General features: G+C 45.2%; 1 long non-coding RNA gene across 1 annotated transcript in view; it reads left to right on the top strand.

The window, feature by feature from the left end:
* Positions 1 to 24,534, top strand: part of LOC124027318 — a 42,693-nt gene extending 18,159 nt beyond the window's left edge. The window contains exon 2 of the long non-coding RNA XR_006837390.1: positions 24,430 to 24,534. This is a non-coding gene — a long non-coding RNA (uncharacterized LOC124027318). The remainder of the gene's footprint in view (positions 1 to 24,429) is intronic.
* Positions 24,535 to 25,435: the final 901 nt, after the last annotated feature.

Consider the following 25,435-nt stretch of genomic DNA (forward strand, 5'->3'; position numbering starts at 1 on the left):
GAGAGAGAGTATGTTAACTGAGAGGAGAGAGAGAGAGTATGTTAACTGAGAGGAGAGAGAGAGAGTATGTTAACTGAGAGGAGAGAGTGTATGTTAACTGAGAGGAGAGAGAGAGAGTATGTTAACTGAGAGGAGAGAGTGTATGTTAACTGAGAGGAGGAGAGAGAGTATGTTAACTGAGAGGAGGAGAGAGTGTATGTTAACTGAGAGGAGGAGAGAGAGTGTAAGTTAACTGAGAGGAGGAGAGAGAGTGTATGTTAACTGAGAGGAGGAGAGAGAGTGTATGTTAACTGAGAGGAGAGAGAGAGAGTATGTTAACTGAGAGGATGAGAGAGAGTATGTTAACTGAGAGGATGAGAGAGAGTATGTTAACTGAGAGGATGAGAGAGAGTATGTTAACTGAGAGGATGAGAGAGAGTGTATGTTAACTGAGAGGATGAGAGAGAGTGTATGTTAACTGAGAGGAGAGAGTGTATGTTAACTGAGAGGAGAGAGAGTATGTTAACTGAGAGGAGGAGAGAGAGTATGTTAACTGAGAGGAGGAGAGAGAGTATGTTAACTGAGAGGAGAGAGAGTATGTTAACTGAGAGGAGAGAGAGTATGTTAACTGAGAGGAGAGAGAGTATGTTAACTGAGAGGAGAGAGAGAGAGTATGTTAACTGAGAGGATGAGAGAGAGTATGTTAACTGAGAGGTGGAGAGAGAGTATGTTAACTGAGAGGATGAGAGAGAGTATGTTAACTGAGAGGAGAGAGAGAGTATGTTAACTGAGAGGATGAGAGAGAGTATGTTAACTGAGAGGAGAGAGAGAGAGTATGTTAACTGAGAGGATGAGAGAGAGTATGTTAACTGAGAGGAGAGAGAGAGAGTATGTTAACTGAGAGGTGGAGAGAGAGTATGTTAACTGAGAGGATGAGAGAGAGAGTATGTTAACTGAGAGGAGAGAGAGAGAGTATGTTAACTGAGAGGATGAGAGAGAGTATGTTAACTGAGAGGAGAGAGAGAGAGTATGTTAACTGAGAGGATGAGAGAGAGTATGTTAACTGAGAGGATGAGAGAGAGTATGTTAACTGAGAGGTGGAGAGAGAGTATGTTAACTGAGAGGATGAGAGAGAGAGTATGTTAACTGAGAGGAGAGAGAGAGAGTATGTTAACTGAGAGGATGAGAGAGAGTATGTTAACTGAGAGGAGAGAGAGAGAGTATGTTAACTGAGAGGATGAGAGAGAGTATGTTAACTGAGAGGAGAGAGAGAGAGTATGTTAACTGAGAGGATGAGAGAGAGTATGTTAACTGAGAGGAGGAGAGAGAGTATGTTAACTGAGAGGAGAGAGTGTATGTTAACTGAGAGGAGGAGAGAGAGTGTATGTTAACTGAGAGGAGAGAGAGAGAGTATGTTAACTGAGAGGATGAGAGAGAGTATGTTAACTGAGAGGAGGAGAGAGAGTATGTTAACTGAGAGGAGGAGAGAGAGTATGTTAACTGAGAGGAGGAGAGAGAGTATGTTAACTGAGAGGAGGAGAGAGAGTATGTTAACTGAGAGGAGGAGAGAGAGTGTATGTTAACTGAGAGGAGGAGAGAGAGTATGTTAACTGAGAGGAGAGAGAGTATGTTAACTGAGAGGAGAGAGAGTATGTTAACTGAGAGGAGAGAGAGAGAGTATGTTAACTGAGAGGATGAGAGAGAGTATGTTAACTGAGAGGTGGAGAGAGAGTATGTTAACTGAGAGGATGAGAGAGAGTATGTTAACTGAGAGGAGGAGAGAGAGTGTATGTTAACTGAGAGGAGAGAGAGTATGTTAACTGAGAGGAGAGAGAGTATGTTAACTGAGAGGAGAGAGAGTATGTTAACTGAGAGGAGGAGAGAGAGTATGTTAACTGAGAGGAGAGAGAGTATGTTAACTGAGAGGAGAGAGAGTATGTTAACTGAGAGGAGAGAGAGTATGTTAACTGAGAGGAGAGAGAGAGAGTATGTTAACTGAGAGGATGAGAGAGAGTATGTTAACTGAGAGGTGGAGAGAGAGTATGTTAACTGAGAGGATGAGAGAGAGTATGTTAACTGAGAGGAGGAGAGAGAGTGTATGTTAACTGAGAGGAGAGAGAGAGAGTATGTTAACTGAGAGGATGAGAGAGAGTATGTTAACTGAGAGGAGGAGAGAGAGTATGTTAACTGAGAGGAGGAGAGAGAGTATGTTAACTGAGAGGAGGAGAGAGAGTATGTTAACTGAGAGGAGGAGAGAGAGTATGTTAACTGAGAGGAGGAGAGAGAGTGTATGTTAACTGAGAGGAGAGAGAGAGAGTATGTTAACTGAGAGGATGAGAGAGAGTATGTTAACTGAGAGGATGAGAGAGAGTGTATGTTAACTGAGAGGAGAGAGTGTATGTTAACTGAGAGGATGAGAGAGAGAGTATGTTAACTGAGAGGATGAGAGAGAGTGTATGTTAACTGAGAGGAGGAGAGAGTGTATGTTAACTGAGAGGAGGAGAGAGAGAGTATGTTAACTGAGAGGATGAGAGAGAGTGTATGTTAACTGAGAGGAGGAGAGAGAGTGTATGTTAACTGAGAGGATGAGAGAGAGAGTATGTTAACTGAGAGGATGAGAGAGAGTGTATGTTAACTGAGAGGATGAGAGAGAGTGTATGTTAACTGAGAGGATGAGAGAGAGTGTATGTTAACTGAGAGGTGGAGAGAGTGTATGTTAACTGAGAGGAGGAGGAGAGAGAGGGTTAACTGAGAGGAGGAGAGAGAGAGAGAGGGTTAACTGAGAGGAGGAGAGAGAGAGAGAGAGAGAGAGAGAGAGAGAGGGTTAACTGAGAGGAGGAGAGAGCGAGTATGTTAACTGAGAGGATGAGAGAGAGGGAGAGTGTTAACTGAGAGGAGGAGAGAGAGAGAGAGAGAGAGTGTTAACTGAGAGGAGGAGAGAGAGAGAGAGAGAGAGTGTTAACTGAGAGGAGGAGAGAGAGAGAGAGTGTTAACTGAGAGGAGGAGGAGAGAGAGAGAGAGAGTGTTAACTGAGAGGAGGAGACAGAGAGAGAGAGAGTTAACTGAGAGGAGGAGACAGAGAGAGAGAGAGTGGGTTAACTGAGAGGAGGAGGAGAGAGAGAGAGTGTTAACTGAGAGGAGGAGACAGAGAGTGTTAACTGAGAGGAGGAGAGAGAGAGAGTGGGTTAACTGAGAGGAGGAGGAGAGAGAGAGAGTTAACTGAGAGGAGGAGACAGAGAGAGAGAGTGTTAACTGAGAGGAGGAGGAGAGAGAGAGAGTGTTAACTGAGAGGAGGAGAGAGAGAGAGTGGGTTAACTGAGAGGAGGAGAGAGAGAGAGAGAGAGTGTTAACTGAGAGGAGGAGGAGAGAGAGAGAGTGTTAACTGAGAGGAGGAGACAGAGAGTGTTAACTGAGAGGAGGAGAGAGAGAGAGTGGGTTAACTGAGAGGAGGAGGAGAGAGAGAGAGAGAGTTAACTGAGAGGAGGAGACAGAGAGAGAGAGAGTGTTAACTGAGAGGAGGAGGAGAGAGAGAGAGTGTTAACTGAGAGGAGGAGAGAGAGAGAGTGGGTTAACTGAGAGGAGGAGAGAGAGAGAGAGAGAGAGAGAGAGAGTGTTAACTGAGAGGAGGAGAGAGAGAGAGAGTGTTAACTGAGAGGAGGAGGAGAGAGAGAGAGAGTTAACTGAGAGGAGGAGACAGAGAGAGAGAGAGTTAACTGAGAGGAGGAGAGAGAGAGAGAGTGTTAACTGAGAGGAGGAGGAGAGAGAGTGTATGTTAACTGAGAGGAGAGAGAGTATGTTAACTGAGGGGAGAGAGAGAGAGTATGCTAACTGAGAGGAGAGAGAGTATGTTAACTGAGAGGAGGAGAGAGAGTGTATGTTAACTGAGAGGAGGAGAGAGAGAGTGTATGTTAACTGAGAGGAGAGAGAGAGAGTATGTTAACTGAGAGGAGAGAGAGAGAGTATGTTAACTGAGAGGAGAGAGAGAGAGTATGTTAACTGAGAGGAGAGAGTGTATGTTAACTGAGAGGAGGAGAGAGAGTGTATGTTAACTGAGAGGAGAGAGAGAGAGTATGTTAACTGAGAGGATGAGAGAGAGTATGTTAACTGAGAGGATGAGAGAGAGTATGTTAACTGAGAGGATGAGAGAGAGTATGTTAACTGAGAGGATGAGAGAGAGTGTATGTTAACTGAGAGGATGAGAGAGAGTGTATGTTAACTGAGAGGAGAGAGTGTATGTTAACTGAGAGGAGAGAGAGTATGTTAACTGAGAGGAGGAGAGAGAGTATGTTAACTGAGAGGAGGAGAGAGAGTATGTTAACTGAGAGGAGAGAGAGTGTATGTTAACTGAGAGGAGAGAGAGAGAGTATGTTAACTGAGAGGATGAGAGAGAGTATGTTAACTGAGAGGAGGAGAGAGAGTATGTTAACTGAGAGGAGGAGAGAGAGTATGTTAACTGAGAGGAGGAGAGAGAGTGTTAACTGAGAGGAGGAGAGAGAGTGTATGTTAACTGAGAGGAGAGAGAGAGAGTATATTAACTGAGAGGATGAGAGAGAGTATGTTAACTGAGAGGAGGAGAGAGAGTATGTTAACTGAGAGGATGAGAGAGAGTATGTTAACTGAGAGGATGAGAGAGAGTGTATGTTAACTGAGAGGAGAGAGTGTATGTTAACTGAGAGGATGAGAGAGAGAGTATGTTAACTGAGAGGATGAGAGAGAGTGTATGTTAACTGAGAGGAGGAGAGAGTGTATGTTAACTGAGAGGAGGAGAGAGAGAGTATGTTAACTGAGAGGATGAGAGAGAGTGTATGTTAACTGAGAGGAGGAGAGAGAGTGTATGTTAACTGAGAGGATGAGAGAGAGAGTATGTTAACTGAGAGGATGAGAGAGAGTGTATGTTAACTGAGAGGATGAGAGAGAGTGTATGTTAACTGAGAGGATGAGAGAGAGTGTATGTTAACTGAGAGGTGGAGAGAGTGTATGTTAACTGAGAGGAGGAGGAGAGAGAGGGTTAACTGAGAGGAGGAGAGAGAGAGAGAGGGTTAACTGAGAGGAGGAGAGAGAGAGAGAGAGAGAGAGAGAGAGAGGGTTAACTGAGAGGAGGAGAGAGCGAGTATGTTAACTGAGAGGATGAGAGAGAGGGAGAGTGTTAACTGAGAGGAGGAGAGAGAGAGAGAGAGAGAGAGAGTGTTAACTGAGAGGAGGAGAGAGAGAGAGAGAGAGAGTGTTAACTGAGAGGAGGAGAGAGAGAGAGAGTGTTAACTGAGAGGAGGAGGAGAGAGAGAGAGAGAGTGTTAACTGAGAGGAGGAGACAGAGAGAGAGAGAGTTAACTGAGAGGAGGAGACAGAGAGAGAGAGAGTGGGTTAACTGAGAGGAGGAGGAGAGAGAGAGAGTGTTAACTGAGAGGAGGAGACAGAGAGTGTTAACTGAGAGGAGGAGAGAGAGAGAGTGGGTTAACTGAGAGGAGGAGGAGAGAGAGAGAGTTAACTGAGAGGAGGAGACAGAGAGAGAGAGTGTTAACTGAGAGGAGGAGGAGAGAGAGAGAGTGTTAACTGAGAGGAGGAGAGAGAGAGAGTGGGTTAACTGAGAGGAGGAGAGAGAGAGAGAGAGAGTGTTAACTGAGAGGAGGAGGAGAGAGAGAGAGTGTTAACTGAGAGGAGGAGACAGAGAGTGTTAACTGAGAGGAGGAGAGAGAGAGAGTGGGTTAACTGAGAGGAGGAGGAGAGAGAGAGAGAGTTAACTGAGAGGAGGAGACAGAGAGAGAGAGAGTGTTAACTGAGAGGAGGAGGAGAGAGAGAGAGTGTTAACTGAGAGGAGGAGAGAGAGAGAGTGGGTTAACTGAGAGGAGGAGAGAGAGAGAGAGAGAGAGTGTTAACTGAGAGGAGGAGAGAGAGAGAGAGTGTTAACTGAGAGGAGGAGGAGAGAGAGAGAGAGTTAACTGAGAGGAGGAGACAGAGAGAGAGAGAGTTAACTGAGAGGAGGAGAGAGAGAGAGAGTGTTAACTGAGAGGAGGAGGAGAGAGAGTGTATGTTAACTGAGAGGAGAGAGAGTATGTTAACTGGGGGAGAGAGAGAGAGTATGCTAACTGAGAGGAGAGAGAGTATGTTAACTGAGAGGAGGAGAGAGAGTGTATGTTAACTGAGAGGAGGAGAGAGAGAGTGTATGTTAACTGAGAGGAGAGAGAGAGAGTATGTTAACTGAGAGGAGAGAGAGAGAGTATGTTAACTGAGAGGAGAGAGAGAGAGTATGTTAACTGAGAGGAGAGAGTGTATGTTAACTGAGAGGAGGAGAGAGAGTGTATGTTAACTGAGAGGAGAGAGAGAGAGTATGTTAACTGAGAGGATGAGAGAGAGTATGTTAACTGAGAGGATGAGAGAGAGTATGTTAACTGAGAGGATGAGAGAGAGTATGTTAACTGAGAGGATGAGAGAGAGTGTATGTTAACTGAGAGGATGAGAGAGAGTGTATGTTAACTGAGAGGAGAGAGTGTATGTTAACTGAGAGGAGAGAGAGTATGTTAACTGAGAGGAGGAGAGAGAGTATGTTAACTGAGAGGAGGAGAGAGAGTATGTTAACTGAGAGGAGAGAGAGTATGTTAACTGAGAGGAGGAGAGAGAGTATGTTAACTGAGAGGAGAGAGAGTATGTTAACTGAGAGGAGAGAGAGTATGTTAACTGAGAGGAGAGAGTGTATGTTAACTGAGAGGATGAGAGAGAGTATGTTAACTGAGAGGAGGAGAGAGAGTATGTTAACTGAGAGGAGGAGAGAGAGTATGTTAACTGAGAGGAGGAGAGAGAGTGTTAACTGAGAGGAGGAGAGAGAGTGTATGTTAACTGAGAGGAGAGAGAGAGAGTATGTTAACTGAGAGGATGAGAGAGAGTATGTTAACTGAGAGGAGGAGAGAGAGTATGTTAACTGAGAGGATGAGAGAGAGTATGTTAACTGAGAGGATGAGAGAGAGTGTATGTTAACTGAGAGGAGAGAGTGTATGTTAACTGAGAGGATGAGAGAGAGAGTATGTTAACTGAGAGGATGAGAGAGAGTGTATGTTAACTGAGAGGAGGAGAGAGTGTATGTTAACTGAGAGGAGGAGAGAGAGAGTATGTTAACTGAGAGGATGAGAGAGAGTGTATGTTAACTGAGAGGAGGAGAGAGAGTGTATGTTAACTGAGAGGATGAGAGAGAGAGTATGTTAACTGAGAGGATGAGAGAGAGTGTATGTTAACTGAGAGGATGAGAGAGAGTGTATGTTAACTGAGAGGATGAGAGAGAGTGTATGTTAACTGAGAGGTGGAGAGAGTGTATGTTAACTGAGAGGAGGAGGAGAGAGAGGGTTAACTGAGAGGAGGAGAGAGAGAGAGAGGGTTAACTGAGAGGAGGAGAGAGAGAGAGAGAGAGAGAGAGAGAGAGAGAGAGAGAGAGAGAGGGTTAACTGAGAGGAGGAGAGAGCGAGTATGTTAACTGAGAGGATGAGAGAGAGGGAGAGTGTTAACTGAGAGGAGGAGAGAGAGAGAGAGAGAGAGTGTTAACTGAGAGGAGGAGAGAGAGAGAGAGAGAGAGTGTTAACTGAGAGGAGGAGAGAGAGAGAGAGTGTTAACTGAGAGGAGGAGGAGAGAGAGAGAGAGAGTGTTAACTGAGAGGAGGAGACAGAGAGAGAGAGAGTTAACTGAGAGGAGGAGACAGAGAGAGAGAGAGTGGGTTAACTGAGAGGAGGAGGAGAGAGAGAGAGTGTTAACTGAGAGGAGGAGACAGAGAGTGTTAACTGAGAGGAGGAGAGAGAGAGAGTGGGTTAACTGAGAGGAGGAGGAGAGAGAGAGAGTTAACTGAGAGGAGGAGACAGAGAGAGAGAGTGTTAACTGAGAGGAGGAGGAGAGAGAGAGAGTGTTAACTGAGAGGAGGAGAGAGAGAGAGTGGGTTAACTGAGAGGAGGAGAGAGAGAGAGAGAGAGAGAGTGTTAACTGAGAGGAGGAGGAGAGAGAGAGAGTGTTAACTGAGAGGAGGAGACAGAGAGTGTTAACTGAGAGGAGGAGAGAGAGAGAGTGGGTTAACTGAGAGGAGGAGGAGAGAGAGAGAGAGTTAACTGAGAGGAGGAGACAGAGAGAGAGAGAGTGTTAACTGAGAGGAGGAGGAGAGAGAGAGAGTGTTAACTGAGAGGAGGAGAGAGAGAGAGTGGGTTAACTGAGAGGAGGAGAGAGAGAGAGAGAGAGAGAGAGTGTTAACTGAGAGGAGGAGAGAGAGAGAGAGTGTTAACTGAGAGGAGGAGGAGAGAGAGAGAGAGTTAACTGAGAGGAGGAGACAGAGAGAGAGAGAGTTAACTGAGAGGAGGAGAGAGAGAGAGAGTGTTAACTGAGAGGAGGAGGAGAGAGAGAGAGTGTTAACTGAGAGGAGGAGACAGAGAGAGAGAGAGTTAACTGAGAGGAGGAGACAGAGAGAGAGAGAGTGGGTTAACTGAGAGGAGGAGGAGAGAGAGAGTGTTAACTGAGAGGAGGAGACAGAGAGAGAGAGAGTGGGTTAACTGAGAGGAGGAGGAGAGAGAGAGAGTGTTAACTGAGAGGAGGAGACAGAGAGTGTTAACTGAGAGGAGGAGAGAGAGAGAGTGGGTTAACTGAGAGGAGGAGGAGAGAGAGAGAGAGTTAACTGAGAGGAGGAGACAGAGAGAGAGAGAGTGTTAACTGAGAGGAGGAGGAGAGAGAGAGAGTGTTAACTGAGAGGAGGAGAGAGAGAGAGTGGGTTAACTGAGAGGAGGAGAGAGAGAGAGAGAGAGAGAGAGAGAGAGAGAGAGAGAGAGAGAGAGAGAGAGTGTTAACTGAGAGGAGGAGACAGAGAGAGAGAGAGTGTTAACTGAGAGGAGGAGGAGAGAGAGAGTGTTAACTGAGAGGAGGAGGAGAGAGAGAGAGAGTTAACTGAGAGGAGGAGACAGAGAGAGAGAGAGTGTTAACTGAGAGGAGGAGGAGAGAGAGAGAGTGTTAACTGAGAGGAGGAGAGAGAGAGAGTGGGTTAACTGAGAGGAGGAGAGAGAGAGAGAGAGAGAGGGTTAACTGAGAAGAGGAGACAGAGAGTGTTAACTGAGAGGAGGAGAGAGAGAGAGTGGGTTAACTGAGAGGAGGAGGAGGAGAGAGAGAGTGTTAACTGAGAGGAGGAGACAGAGAGTGTTAACTGAGAGGAGGAGAGAGAGAGAGTGGGTTACCTGAGAGGAGGAGAGAGAGAGAGAGAGAGAGAGGGTTAACTGAGAAGAGGAGAGAGAGAGAGAGTGTTAACTGAGAGGAGGAGAGAGAGAGAGTGTTAACTGAGAGGAGGAGAGAGAGAGAGAGAGAGAGAGAGAGAGAGAGAGAGAGAGAGAGAGAGAGAGGGTTAACTGAGAGGAGGAGAGAGAGAGGGTTAGCTGAGAGGATGAGAGAGTGTATGTTACCTGAGAGGATGAGAGAGAGAGCGTGAAAGAAAGTGAGTCTCCATGCTCTATTGAATAGACGTTGTCTTTAAGAGAGGGAAGGAGTGTGTTACAAGTGGAGCAGAGGAAGTGAAAGAGGGAGTGAGTGCCAGACAACTCTACACACCTCTCTCAGCTCTTCATAAAAATGACTTTGAGTCACACTTTTAGGACCTGCCTTAGTGAACTGTGAACCTAAGCTTGTCTTAATATTCACACAGCATAAGCACCTGGTTAACAGTGACAGTTTCTAGGGCTGAATAGACAAACAGAACAGGAATGGATAGGGATGCTGAAACTACATAGACAGTGGACAATGTATAGAATCTGTACTTACTGGTTATTATCACAATGCACTATGGGATTTTAGGCTGACTTCATAGTCTGAGTTGAAAGGTATTGACTATAAATAAGAGACTGCATCTCAATAGTCAGGAATGGCTTCCTCTCCTCCACTCCTCTGCTCTTATCTTCATAATCACAAACTGAAATAACATAACAGGTAAAAGTGATATGGAAAGGAAACTGAAATCCAATCTTTCACATATGAATGACCATGATGGAGGTACTTACTGTAAATTGAAACACATCCTAACTCCCTGCTAAGCTGACTGACTCTTCCTTGGTGAGAATGCAGTAAGAGGCTGTTTACATGTATTGAGACACATCCTAACTCCCTGCTATACTGACTGACTCTTCCTTGGTGAGAATGCAGTAAGAAGCTGTTTACATGTATTGAGACACATCCTAACTCCCTGCTATACTGACTGACTCTTCCTTGGTGAGAATGCAGTAAGAAGCTGTTTACATGTATTGAAACACATCCTAACTCCCTGCTATGCTGACTGACTCTTCCTTGGTGAGAATGCAGTAAGAAGCTGTTTACATGTATTGAAACACAGCCTTTAACTCCCTCAAGACTCTCCCCTGGGAAGAATTCAGGAGATAGGGATCCCCTCCCACAAGTTCTCCCTCAGCTAAACTTTGCTCCTGCAGAAGTGCTTTGTGCTGCCCAAGACACTCCTACTATCTATTTCCCCTGCTCACTGGAATGTGCTTCACTAGTTGAATGCTAATGTCTCTCTGAGTGTGAGGGCAATCCAAGTCAGGGCTATGGTTCGTATCACATGGATGACAGTCTAGTTCCAGCATTCAGAGTTCCTTTCTGGAGCCTGGTGGGTTTTATACAGGCATTTTCACCCTTGAAGGGTATTGCCTGCATATACAAACGCAAGTATGCCTACATGTACACACAAACACACACATTATGTTCTTCTACCCTCGTGGGGACCTAAAATCATTTTTATTCAAAATCCTATTTTTCCTAACCCTTACCATAACCCTAACCTGTAACACTAACACTAAACCTAACTCCAAACCCTTAACCTAACCTGTAACACGAACTCCAAACCCTTAACCTAACCTGTAACACGAACCCTAAACCTAACTCCGAACCTTTAGCCTAAACCTAACCTGTAACACTAACCCTAAACCTAACTCCGAACCCTTAACCTAACCCTAACCTGTAACACTAACCCTAAACCTAACTCTGAACCCTTAACCTAACCCTAACCTGTAACCCTAAACCTAACTCCGAACCCTTAACCTAACCCTAAACCTAACCCCGAACCCTTAACCTAACCCTAAACCTAACCCTAACCCTAACCCGAACCCATAGCCTAACCCTAAACCTAACCCTAACTTGTAACACTAACCCTAAACCTAACTCTGAACCCTTAACCTAACCCTAACCTGTAACACTAAACCTAAACCCATCTCCGAACCCTTAACCTAACCCTAACCCTAAACCTAACCTGTAACACTAAACCTAAACCTAACTCTGAACCCTTAACCTAACCCTAACCTGTAACACTAACCCTAAACCTAACCCTAACCTGTAACACTAACCCTAAACCTAACTCTGAACCCTTAACCTAACCCTAACCTGTAACACTAACCCTAAACCTAACTCTGAACCCTTAACCTAACCCTAACCTGTAACACTAACCCTAAACCTAACTCTGAACCCTTAACCTAACCCTAACCTGTAACACTAACCCTAAACCTAACTCCGAACCCATAGCCTAACCCTGACCTGTAACACTAACCCTTAACCTGTAACACTAACCCTAAACCTAACTCCGAACCCTTAACCTAACCCCTAAGCTTAAATAACCTTTGTCCCCAACTTTTGGAGATATTTGTAATATAATAATAATAATATGTCTTGCCCATTCACCCTCTGAATGACACACATACACAATCCATGTCGAATTGTCTCAAGGCTTAAAAATCCTTCTTTAACCCGTCTTCTCCTCTTCATCTACACTGATTGAAGTGGATTTAACAAGTGACATCAATAAGGTATCATAGCTATTTCACCTGGTCAGTCTGTGTCATGGAAAGAGCAGGTGTTCATAATGTTTTATACACTCAGTGTATACAGGCATGTCTATACACATATGCCTGCATATACAAACACAGGCATACACATAAACAATGACACCGTAAACAAAGAGACAGATGGCAGACACATTCAATTAATTTCAACAGATACAGTATAATATACAGATTTAACCCACAGTTTTCTGTTTGCGGGTGGATAGCTCAATATATCAAGAGAGACCAGGTACTATAATTCAATATATCAAGAGAGACCAGGTATTACTACTCAATATGTCAAGAGAGACCAGGTACTACTACTCAGTATGTCCAGGGAGACCAGGTACTGTAGTTCAATATGTCAAGAGAGACCAGGTACTACTTCTCAATATATCAAGAGAGAACAGGTACTACTACTCAATATTTCAAGAGAGACCAGGTACTGTAGCTCTATGTCCAGAGAGACCAGGTACTGTAGCTCAATATGTCAAGAGAGACCAGGTACTACTTCTCAATATGTCGTAGAGAGACCAGGTACTGTAGCTCAATATGTCAAGAGAGACCAGGTACTACTTCTCAATATGTCGTAGAGAGACCAGGTACTGTAGCTCAATATGTCAAAAGAGACCAGGTACTGTAGCTCTATGTCCAGAGAGACCAGGTACTACTTCTCAATATGTCAAGAGAGACCAGGTACTGTAGCTCTATGTCCAGAGAGACCAGGTACTACTTCTCAATATGTCAAGAGAGACCAGGTACTGTAGCTCTATGTCCAGAGAGTCCAGGTACTATAACTCAATACGTCCAGAGAGACCAGGTACTGTAGCTCAATATGTCAAGAGAGACCAGGTACTGTAGCTCAATGTGTCAAGAGAGACCAGGTACTGTAGGTCAATATGTCAAGAGAGTCCAGGTACTGTAGCTCAATATGTCAAGAGAGACCAGGTACTACTTCTCAATATGTCGTAGAGAGACCAGGTACTGTAGGTCAATATGTCAAGAGAGACCAGGTACTGTAGCTCAATGTGTCAAGAGAGACCAGGTACAGTAGCTCAATATGTCAAGAGAGACTAGGTACTGTAGCTCTATGTCCAGAGAGACCAGGTACTGTAGCTCAATATGGCAAGAGAGACCAGGTACTGTAGCTCTATGTCCAGAAAGACCAGGTACTGTAGCTCAATATGTCTAAAGAGACCAGGTACTATAACTGAATTTGTCAAGAGAGACCAGATACTGTAGTGATATATGCCAAGAGAGAACAGGTACTATAACTCAATTTGTCTAGAGAAACCAGGTACTATAACTCAGTATGTCTAAAGAGACCGGGTACTATAACTCAATTTGTCAAGAGAGACCAACTACTGTAGCTCAATGTGTCAAGAGAGACCAGGTACTGTAGCTCAATATATCAAGAGAGACCAGGTACTATAATTCAATATATCAAGAGAGACCAGGTACTACTACTCAATATGTCAAGAGAGACCAGGTACTATAACTCAATATGTCAAGAGAGACCAGGTACTGTAGCTCAATATATCAAGAGAGACCAGGTACTGTAACTCAATATGTCAAGAGAGACCAGGTACTGTAGCTCAATATGTCAAGAGAGACCAGGTACTGTAACTCAATATGTCAAGAGAGACCAGGTACTGTAGCTCTATGTCTAGAGAGACCAGGTACTGTAGCTCAATATGTCAAGAGAGACCAGGTACTACTTCTCAATATGTCGTAGAGAGACCAGGTACTGTAGGTCAATATGTCAAGAGAGTCCAGGTACTGTAGCTCAATATGGCAAGAGAGACCAGGTACTACTTCTCAATATGTCGTAGAGAGACCAGGTACTGTAGGTCAATATGTCAAGAGAGACCAGGTACTGTAGCTCAATATGTCAAGAGAGACCAGGTACTACTTCTCAATATGTCGTAGAGAGACCAGGTACTGTAGGTCAATATGTCAAGAGAGTCCAGGTACTGTAGCTCAATATGGCAAGAGAGACCAGGTACTACTTCTCAATATGTCGTAGAGAGACCAGGTACTGTAGGTCAATATGTCAAGAGAGACCAGGTACTGTAGCTCAATATGTCAAGAGAGACCAGGTACTGTAGCTCAATATGTCAAGAGAGACCAGGTACTGTAGCTCTATGTCTAGAGAGACCAGGTACTGTAGCTCAATGTGTCAAGAGAGACCAGGTATTACTACTCAATATATCAAGAGAGACCAGGTACTATAACTGAATTTGTCAAGAGAGACCAGGTACTGTAGTGATATATGCCAAGAGAGAGCAGGTACTATAACTCAATTTGTCTAGAGAAACCAGGTACTATAACTCAGTATGTCTAAAGAGACCGGGTACTATAACTCAATTTGTCAAGAGAGACCAACTACTGTAGCTCAATATGTCAAGAGAGACCAGGTACTGTAGCTCAATATATCAAGAGAGACCAGGTACTATAATTCAATATATCAAGAGAGACCAGGTACTACTACTCAATATGTCAAGAGAGACCAGGTACTATAACTCAATATGTCAAGAGAGACCAGGTACTGTAGCTCAATGTGTCAAGAGAGACCAGGTACTTTAACTCAATTTGTCAAGAGAGACCAGGTACTACTACTCAGTATGTCCAGAGAGACCAGGTACTGTAGTTCAATATGTCAAGAGAGACCAGGTACTGTAGCTCAATGTGTCAAGAGAGACCAGGTACTACTTCTCAATATGTCAAGAGAGACCAGGTACTGTAACTCAATGTGTCAAGAGAGACCAGGTACTTTAACTCAATTTGTCAAGAGAGACCAGGTACTGTAGCTCAATGTGTCAAGAGAGACCAGGTACTTTAACTCAATTTGTCAAGAGAGACCAGGTACTACTACTCAGTATGTCCAGAGAGACCAGGTACTGTAGATCAATATGTCAAGAGAGACCAGGTACTGTAACTCAATGTGTCAAGAGAGACCAGGTACTGTAGCTCAATGTGTCAAGAGAGACCAGGTACTGTAACTCAATATGTCAAGAGAGACCAGGTACTGTAACTCAATGTGTCAAGAGAGACCAGGTACTACTACTCAGTATGTCCAGAGAGACCAGGTACTGTAGATCAATGTGTCAAGAGAGACCAGGTACTGTAGCTCAATATATCAAGAGAGACCAGGTACTGTAGATCAATATGTCAAGAGAGACCAGGTACTGTAGATCAATATATCAAGAGAGACCAGGTACTGTAGATCAATATGTCAAGAGAGACCAGGTACTGTAGATCAATGTGTCAAGAGAGACCAGGTACTGTAACTCAATATGTCAAGAGAGACCAGGTACTGTAGATCAATATGTCAAGAGAGACCAGGTACTGTAGATCAATATATCAAGAGAGACCAGGTACTGTAGATCAATATGTCAAGAGAGACCAGGTACTGTAGATCAATGTGTCAAGAGAGACCAGGTACTGTAACTCAATGTGTCAAGAGAGACCAGGTACTGTAGCTCAATGTGTCAAGAGAGACCAGGTACTGTAACTCAATATGTCAAGAGAGACCAGGTACTGTAACTCAATGTGTCAAGAGAGACCAGGTACTGTAGCTCAATATATCAAGAGAGACCAGGTACTGTAGATCAATATATCAAGAGAGACCAGGTACTGTAGATCAATGTGTCAAGAGAGACCAGGTACTGTAGATCAATGTGTCAAGAGAGACTAGGTACTGTAGATCAATGTGCCAAGAGAGACTAGGTATTGTAGCAAATGGCATGCAGACATCTTGTAAACGTCTAGTTTACCACAGATGATTAATTCACAATGTTAGCCTTGTCCATCTGGCAAGTAACAAGTTCCAGGTGTGTCTGCTTGCAATGTGTTTTATTACCCAACTCCAGAAAGGATAGCCCTCCCTACACCATAGGGTTTAGTCTATAGATACAGTCACAGTTTCCTTGTTCTATTATGGTCTAACAAGGCAAAGCTCAATTTAGTTGAATCCACTTTATTTATCTCCAAGGGGTAGATATTAGTGTGCAGATCACGTTTAATAACATGATACATCACCAACTTTCCTCAACATGCACTGAATGTTAGTTTAGTCTGTTGAAATGTGGCACTTTAGTTATGCAGGGCCTCTGTATATTTAAATGGCTAAGTGGTCATGTTGTTTGGACATGTTTGAATCAGTAACAGGAGAGGAGCTGGCGTTGTCAGACCGGCCCGTGTCTGTTGGACTGGACTGACACCTGGGAAAAAGATGTTGGGGGAGGCGAGGTCAGTACAGGTGCATCAAAGCAGGGACCGAGAGACTGAAAAACAGATTCCATCTCAAGGCCATCAGACTGTTAAATAGCCATCACTAGCCGGCTACCACCCGGTTACTCAACCCTGCAGCTTAGAGGCTGCTGCCCTAGACATGGAATCACTGGTCACTTCACTTTTTGATTGAACCTTTATTTAACCAGGTAGGCCAGTTGAGAACAAGTTCTCATTTACAACTGCGACGCTACCAAGGTAAAGCAAAGCAGTGCGGCACAATCAACACAGAGTTACATATGGAGTAAACAAACGTACAGTCAATAACACAATAGAAAAAAATCTATATACAATGTGTGTGTAATAATGGAACACTAGTCCCTTGAATAATGTTTACATACTGCTTTACTCATCTCATAAGTATATACTGTATTATATTGTACTGTATTTTAGTCAATGCCACTCTGACATTGCTCATCCTAATATTTATATATTTCTTAATGCCATTATTTAACTTTTAGATTGATGTGAATTGTTAGATACTACTGCACTGTTGGAACTAGGAACACAAGCATTTCATTACACCCACAATAACATAACATCTGTGAAATATGTGTATGTGACCATTAACATTTTATTTTGTTTGAGAGAGATGGGTGGAGAGATGGGTGGGGGAAGGGGGAGAGAGAGAGACACTAAGAGAAAGGGAGAGAGAGAGAGAAGCTGTTTCAGAGGACAAAGCCTAAACTCCACATCAGAACTGCTCTGACTCACTGCACTGGATGTTCCATATTTCCTTTGAGCCAGGGTCAGGGGTCAACTGGCTGCTCATTCCACTGACTGTTTTTACTGGCTACTGATCTGGGCTGTCTGCTGGAAAAAGACATCCTCAATAATAGGCCTGTAAACCTTTAAACATCATTACGCATAATGGTGGGAGGAAGGTGAGGGTGGGGTCTGTGTGTATGTACTCCTTATTTCATCTCTCGCCAATCTCCAGGCCAGCCTCCAGGCCAGCCTCCAGGCCAGCCTCCAGGCCAGCCTCCAGGCCAGGGTGTAATACTATATATTGTTCTGTTTATCTGTCTATCGGTCTGTTTCTTCCCATCAGTAGTGCTGAATGAGACCAGTGCTTGTTTTCAGAAGTCACTTCTCCATTGCTGTTATTGAACTCCTTCTCTTTTGACCACCACCTTCTGTCATAACTCAAGGCTGTGTCCCAAATGGCACCTTATTCTCTGTATAGTGTACTAATTTTGACCAGAACCCTATGGGCCCTGGACAAAGTAGTACACTACTGGTATGGGGGTGCCATTTGGGACGCAGCCCTACTCCGGCACCGTGGCACCCAGTGATGAGGGTCTGGATACACATTACAGTTATTACTAGCAGACATGAATCACTGCCCAGGATCACTGTTACACTGAATCAATTGGATCCAGAGAGAGAGAGCGCTTCACCCCAGCTGGCATGGAGAAGCAGCTGGAGGGAAATGCATGGGATTGAGAGTGTGCGGTGGAGAGTGCCAGAGAGAGAGTGAGAGTGCACCAGAGAGAGAGTGAGAGTGCACCAGAGAGAGAGTGAGAGTGCACCTGAGAGAGAGAGAGTGCACCAGAGAGAGAGAGAAAGAGAGAGAGAGAAAGAGAGAGAGAGAGAGAGAGAGAGAGAGAGAGAGAGAGAGAGAGTGCACCAGAGAGAGAGAGTGCACCAGAGAGAGAGAGTGCACCAGAGAGAGAGAGTGCACCAGAGAGAGAGAGAGAGAGAGAGAGAGAGAGAGAGAGAGAGAGAGAGAGAGAGAGAGAGAGAGAGAGAGAGAGAGAGAGAGAGAGAGAGAGAGAGAGAGAGAGAGAGAGAGAGAGAGAGAGAGAGAGAGAGAGCTCTCCCAGCCAATACCGTGGCTGCAGAACCAGCTGGGTGGTTACAGTGAAACAGAAGAGGAAGAAGACACTTAGCAACAGAGAACAACACACTCATACTGAAAGTTAATCAGACTACTGTGGACTGTATAGGCAAATCACTGTCCTCCAGAACCCCCTCCTTTAGTTACACACATGGCGTTGGGTTTTCATTTGCTTGGAATAAGATAGTTTGCTGACTAATACTTTTGCTCATAGTCCCATACAGGAAGTACACTAAGAAGGCCACTGTGTGTGGACCTCATAAACACATGTTCAAGTTAAAACCCCTCCTTCATTTCCTTTTATACAGTAGTTTAGTTTGTAGACTCTAATAGTTTGTTGAATATGATGATTTATTTACATACTAAAACAACATAATTTAGGGCATTCAAACTCAACTCTGGACCTGGAAGCCAGTTCCACAGCACCTTTTCATTGTTCCCATCTAACCATGTAGTGATTTAGACCTGGGACACCAGGTGTGTGGAATGAATTATCAGGTACAAGTGAAAAGCATCAGGCCCCGGACCTCGTAGAGGGAGAGTTAAATAGCTCTGCTATAGGGGATGGAGCACACAGGCACATCTTTAGTCTGTACTAAGATCACCATTGCATTTCCTTTTTGAGGTTGTGGACTGGAACAGTTTGATATGACTATTTGATCACAGCCCCATACAAATACAAATCAAATCAAATTTTATTTGTCACATACACATGGTTAGCAGATGTTAATGCGAGTGTAGCGAAATGCTTGTGCTTCTAGTTCCGACAATGCAGTGATAACCAACAAGTAATCTAACTAACAATTCCAAAACTACTGTCTTATACACAGTGTAAGGGGATAAGGAACATGTACATAAGGATATATGAATGATTGATGGTACAGAGCAGCATACAGTAGATGGTATCGAGTACAGTATATACATATGAGATGAGTATGTAGACAAAGTAAACAAAGTGGCATAGTTAAAGTGGCTAGTGATACATGTATTACATAAGGATGCAGTCGGTGATGTAGAGTACTGTATATACGTATGCATATGAGATGAATAATGTAGGGTAAGTAACATTATATAAGGTAGCATTGTTTAAAGTGGCTAGTGATATATTTACATCATTTCCCATCAATTCCCATTATTAGAGTGGCTGGAGTTGGGTCAGTGTCAATGACAGTGTGTTGGCAGCAGCCACTCAATGTTAGTGATGGCTGTTTAACAGTCTGATGGCCTTGAGATAGAAGCTGTTTTTCAGTTTCTCGGTCCCAGCTTTGATGCACCTGTACTGACCTCGCCTTCTGGATGATAGCGGGGTGAACAGGCAGTGGCTCGGTGGTTGATGTCCTTGATGATCTTTATGGCCTTCCTGTAACATCGGGTGGTGTAGGTGTCCTGGAGGGCAGGTAGTTTGCCCCCGGTGATGCGTTGTGCAGACCTCACTACCCTCTGGAGAGCCTTACGGTTGAGGGCAGAGCAGTTGCCGTACCAGGCGGTGATACAGCCCGTCAGGATGCTCTCGATTGTGCATCTGTAGAAGTTTGTGAGTGCTTTTGGTGACAAGCCGAATTTCTTCAGCCTCCTGAGGTTGAAGAGGTGCTGCTGCGCCTTCTTCACGACGCTGTCAGTGTGAGTGGACCAATTCAGTTTGTCTGTGATGTGTATGCCGAGGAACTTAAACTTGCTACCCTCTCCACTACTGTTCCATCGATGTGGATAGGGGGGTGTTCCCTCTGCTGTTTCCTGAAGTCCACAATCATCTCCTTAGTTTTGTTGACGTTGAGTGTGAGGTTATTTTCCTGACACCACACTCCGAGGGCCTTCACCTCCTCCCTGTAGGCCGTCTCGTCGTTGTTGGTAATCAAGCCTACCACTGTTGTGTCGTCCGCAAACTTGATGATTGAGTTGGAGGCGTGCGTGGCCACGCAGTCGTGGGTGAACAGGGAGTACAGGAGAGGGCTCAGAACGCACCCTTGTGGGGCCCCCGTGTTGAGGATCAGCGGGGAGGAGATGTTGTTGCCTACCCTCACCACCTGGGGGCGGCCCGTCAGGAAGTCCAGTACCCAGTTGCACAGGGCGGGGTCGAGACCCAGGGTCTCGAGCTTGATGACGAGCTTGGAGGGTACTATGGTGTTGAATGCCGAGCTGTAGTCGATGAACAGCATTCTCACATAGGTATTCCTCTTGTCCAGGTGGGTTAGGGCAGTGTGCAGTGTGGTTGAGATTGCATCGTCTGTGGACCTATTTGGGCGGTAAGCAAATTGGAGTGGGTCTAGGGTGTCAGGTAGGGTGGAGGTGATATGGTCCTTGTCTAGTCTCTCAAAGCACTTCATGATGATGGAAGTGAGTGCTACGGGGTGGTAGTCGTTTAGCTCAGTTACCTTAGCTTTCTTGGGAACTGGAACAATGGTGGCCCACTTGAAGCATGTGGGAACAGCAGACTGGTATAGGGATTGATTGAATATGTCCGTAAACACACCGGCCAGCTGGTCTGCGCATTCTCTGAGGGGCGGCTGGGGATGCCGTCTGGGCCTGCAGCCTTGCGAGGGTTAACACGTTTAAATGTCTTACTCACCTCGGCTGCAGTGAAGGAGAGACCACATGTTTTCGTTGCAGGCCGTGTCAGTGGCACTGTATTGTCCTCAAAGCGGGCAAAAAAGTTATTTAGTCTGCCTGGGAGCAAGACATCCTGGTCCGTGACTGGGCTGAATTTCGTCTTGTAGTCCGTGATTGACTGTAGACCCTGCCACATGCCTCTTGTGTCTGAGCCGTTGAATTGAGATTCTACTTTGTCTCTGTACTGACGCTTAGCTTGTTTAATAGCCTTGCGGAGGGAATAGCTGCACTGTTTGTATTCGGTCATGTTGCCAGACACCTTGCCCTGATTAAAAGCAGTGGTTTGCGCTTTCAGTTTCACGCGAATGCTGCCATCAATCCACGGTTTCTGGTTAAGGAATGTTTTTATCGTTGCTATGGGAACGACATCTTCAACGCACGTTCTAATGAACTCGCACACCAAATCAGCGTATTCGTCAATATTTTTATCTGACGCAATACGAAACATGTCCCAGTCCACGTGATGGAAGCAGTCTTGGAGTGTGGAGTCCGCTTGGTCGGACCAGCGTTGGACAGACCTCAGCGTGGGAGCTTCTTGTTTTAGTTTCTGCCTGTAGGCAGGGATCAACAAAATGGAGTCGTGGTCAGCTTTTCCGAAAGGGGGGCGGGGCAGGACCTTATATGCGTCGCGGAAGTTAGAGTAACAATGATCCAAGGTTTTACCACCCCTGGTTGCGCAATCGATATGCTGATAAAATTTAGGGAGTCTTGTTTTCAGATTAGCTTTGTTAAATCCCCAGCTACAATGAATGCAGCCTCCGGATAAATGGTTTCCAGTTTGCAAAGAGTTAAATAAAGTTTGTTCAGAGCCATCGATGTGTCTGCTTGGGGGGGGGGGGGGTATATACGGCTGTGATTATAATCGAAGAGAATTCTCTTGGAAGATAATGCGGTCTACATTTGATTGTGAGGAATTCTAAATCAGGTGAACAGAAGGATTTGAGTTCCTGTATGTTTCTTTCATCACACCATGTCTCGTTAGTCATGAGGCATACGCCCGCCACTCTTCTTACCAGAAAGATGTTTGTTTCTGTCGGCGCGATGCGCGGAGAAACCCGTTGGCTGCACCGCATCGGATAGTGTCTTCCCAGTAAGCCATGTTTCCGTGAAGCAGAGAACGTTGCAGTGTCTGATGTCCCTCTGGAATGCTACCCTTGCTCGGATTTCATCAACCTTGTTGTCAAGAGACTGGACATTGGCAAGAAGAATGCTGGGTAGTGGTGCGCGATGTGCCCTTGTCCGGAGTCTGACCAGAAGACCGCTACGTTTCCCTCTTTTTCGGAGTCGTTTTTTTGGGTCGCTGCATGCGATCCATTCCGTTGTCCTGTTTGTAAGGCAGAACACAGGATCCGCGTCGCGGAAAACATATTCTTGGTCGTACTGATGGTGAGTTGACGCTGATCTTATATTCAGTAGTTCTTCTCGACTGTATGTAATGAAACCTAAGATGACCTGGGGTACTAATGTAAGAAATAACACGTTAAAAAAAACAAAAAACTGCATAGTTTCCTAGGAACGAGAAGCGAGGCGGCCATCTCTGTCGACGCCGGAAGTAACTACCAGAAGTAGACTGAAATAGAGCACAGTGGAGTGAGGGTGTGGACCCTATATCCATATCTCCATTCTTTCCATCAACAACACCATCATTGGATCACTTCCCCTTTTTAAAGTTTGTGGGTGTGATATTGTGCTGTTGAAGGGGATAGTGGGCTAAGGAAGGTGATAGTGGGCTATGGAAGGTGATAGTGGGCTATGGAAGGTGATAGTGGGCTATGGAAGGTGATAGTGGGCTATGGGAGGGGATAGTGGGCTACGGAAGGTGATAGTGGGCTATGGAAGGTGATAGTGGGCTCTGGGAGGGGATAGTGGGCTATGGAAGGTGATAGTGGGCTATGGGAGGGGATAGTGGGCTACGGAAGGTGATAGTGGGCTACGGAAGGTGATAGTGGGCTATGGGAGGGGATAGTGGGCTATGGAAGGTGATAGTGGGCTATGGAAGGTGATAGTGGGCTCTGGGAGGGGATAGTGGGCTATGGAAGGTGATAGTGGGCTATGGGAGGGGATAGTGGGCTACGGAAGGTGATGGTGGGCTATGGAAGGTGATGGTGTGCTATGGAAGGTGATAGTGGGCTATGGAAGGTGATAGCGTGCTACGGTAGGGGATAGTGTGCAATGGAAGGTGATAGTGGGCTATGGAAGGTGATAGTGTGCTACGGTAGGGGATAGTGTGCAATGGAAGGTGATAGTGGGCTATGGAAGGTGATAGTGGGCTATGGAAGGTGATAGTGGGCTATGGAAGGTGATGGTGTGCTATGGAAGGTGATGGTGTGCTATGGAAGGTGATGGTGTGCAATGGAAGGTGACAGTGGGCAATGGAAGGTGATAGTGGGCTATGGAAGGTGATAGTGTGCAATGGAAGGTGATAGTGGGCTATGGAAGGTGATAGTGGGCTATTGAAGGTGATAGTGTGCTATGGAAGGTGATAGTGTGCAATAGAAGGTGATAGTGGGCTATGGAAGGTGATAGTGGGCTATGGAAGGTGATGGTGTGCTATGGAAGGTGATGGTGTGCTATGGAAGGTGATGGTGTGCTATGGAAGGTGATAGTGGGCTATGGAAGGTGATGGTGTGCTATGGAAGGTGATAGTGGGCTATGGAAGGTGATGGTGTGCTATGGAAGGTGATAGTGGGCTATGGAAGGTGATAGTGGGCTATGGAAGGTGATAGTGGGCTATGGAAGGTGATAGTGGGCTATGGAAGGTGATAGTGGGCTATGGAAGGTGATAGTGTGCAATAGAAGGTGATAGTGGGCTATGGGAGGTGATAGTGTGCAATGGAAGGTGATAGTGGGCTATGGAAGGTGATAGTGGGCTATGGAAGGTGATAGTGGGTGTGATAATTTGCTGTAAATGTAATACATCAGTCTTCTGCTTTGCATTGATGGGGTCCTTGTATTAACTGTTCACTGATCATAACACCCATAGAGAGCAATATATCCCTTCTCAAATTCCCAACAATTCATCTGTTCTTCATACGCATATCTCTCTAACCTGTCTTGCATTAATATTAAGATACTCTAATGTAGCCTAGTTCTGCTTCCTGCAGAGAGCACTATCTGTATCAATCCTGCTGGTTCTTCCTCAACAGCCCTCCATCTGTCTGTCAGCTGACTGTTAAGACACATTATGTAGGGATGTGAATAACCGTTACTAGGTGGCAACCAGGAGGAACCAGCCAGTCAAAACAGCTTCTTCCACTCAATCCTTTCACAGAACTAGGTCTATAACCATTATGCAATGGACATACAGTATATCTATTTGAATGAAACAGAAAGGCAAAACATTGGTACAACAGGGTCAGGGTTGTCAGCAGGGTACCTCTCCAGGAACAGGGTTGGAGTTAAAACCTACAGGAGGGTAGCTCTCCAGGAACAGGGTTGTAGTTAAAACCTACAGGAGGGTACTCTCCAGGAACAGGGTTGGAGTTAAAAACCTACCGGAGGGTAGCTCTCCTCGAACAGGGTTGGAGTTAAAACCACCGGAGGGTAGCTCTCCTCGAACAGGGTTGGATAAAACCTACAGGAGGGTACCTCTACAGGAACAGGGTTGGAGTTAAAACCTACCGGAGGGTAGCTCTCCTCGAACAGGGTTGGATAAAACCTACAGGAGGGTGGCTCTCCTCGAACAGGGCTGGAATTAAAACCTACAGGAGTCGAACAGGTTTGGAATTAAAACCTACAGGAGGGTACCCCTACAGGAACAGGGTTGGAGAGCACTGATATAGAGAAAGACTATATTGCGGTACCATTCTATTGTGTGTTTTGTGACGATGTGTGTGCCTGTGTTCATTTGTGTTTCTTCTGACCTAGTTTCTTCTGATGATCATGAGCGTAAATGTGTGATTGCAGATTGAGAGGCGCATGGAGCTGGTCCGTCTGGTGTCCCACAACGCACACAAGAGACTGGTCACCTGTCTACAGGGTCACATCGGAACGGAGGCAGAAAAGAGACACGTAAGGACAATCTCCTTCTCTACCTCCTTCTCATCCAATATTATCACCCTCTCCTCTTCTGTCTGTCCTTCTCTACCTCCTTCTCATCCAATATTATCACACCTCTCCTCTTCTATCTGTCCTTCTCTACCTCCTTCTCACCCAATATTATCACCCTCTCCTCTTCTATCTGTCCTTCTCTTCCTCCTTCTCACCCAATATTATCACCCTCTCCTCTTCTATCTCTCCTTCTCTACCTCCTTCTCACCCAATATTATCACCCTCTCCTCTTCTATCTGTCCTTCTCTTCCTCCTTCTCATCCAATATTATCACCCTCTCCTCTTCTATCTATCCTTCTCTACCTCCTTCTCACCCAATATTATCACCCTCTCCTCTTCTATCTGTCCTTCTCTACCTCCTTCTCATCCAATATTATCACCCTCTCCTCTTCTATCTGTCCTTCTCTACCTCTATCTGTCCTTCTCATCCAATATTATCACCCTCTCCTCTACTATCTGTCCTTCTCTTCCTCCTTCTCATCCAATATTATCACCCTCTCCTCTTCTATCTGTCCTTCTCTTCCTCCTTCTCATCCAATATTATCACCCTCTTCTCTTCTATCTGTCCTTCTCTACCTCCTTCTCACCCAATATTATCACCCTCGCCTCTTCTATCTGTCCTTCTCTTCCTCCTTCTCATCCAATATTATCAACCTCTCCTCTTCTATCTGTCCTTCTCTACCTCCTTCTCATCCAATATTATCACACCTCTCCTCTTCTCTGTCCTTCTCTACCTCCTTCTCATCCAATATTATCACCCTCTCCTCTTCTCTGTCCTTCTCTTCCTCCTTCTCATCCAATATTATCACACCTCTCCTCTTCTATCTGTCCTTCTCTACCTCCTTCTCATCCAATATTATCA

This window comes from Oncorhynchus gorbuscha, unplaced genomic scaffold, assembly GCF_021184085.1.
Source record: "Oncorhynchus gorbuscha isolate QuinsamMale2020 ecotype Even-year unplaced genomic scaffold, OgorEven_v1.0 Un_scaffold_3091, whole genome shotgun sequence".
Lineage (NCBI taxonomy): Eukaryota > Metazoa > Chordata > Actinopteri > Salmoniformes > Salmonidae > Oncorhynchus > Oncorhynchus gorbuscha.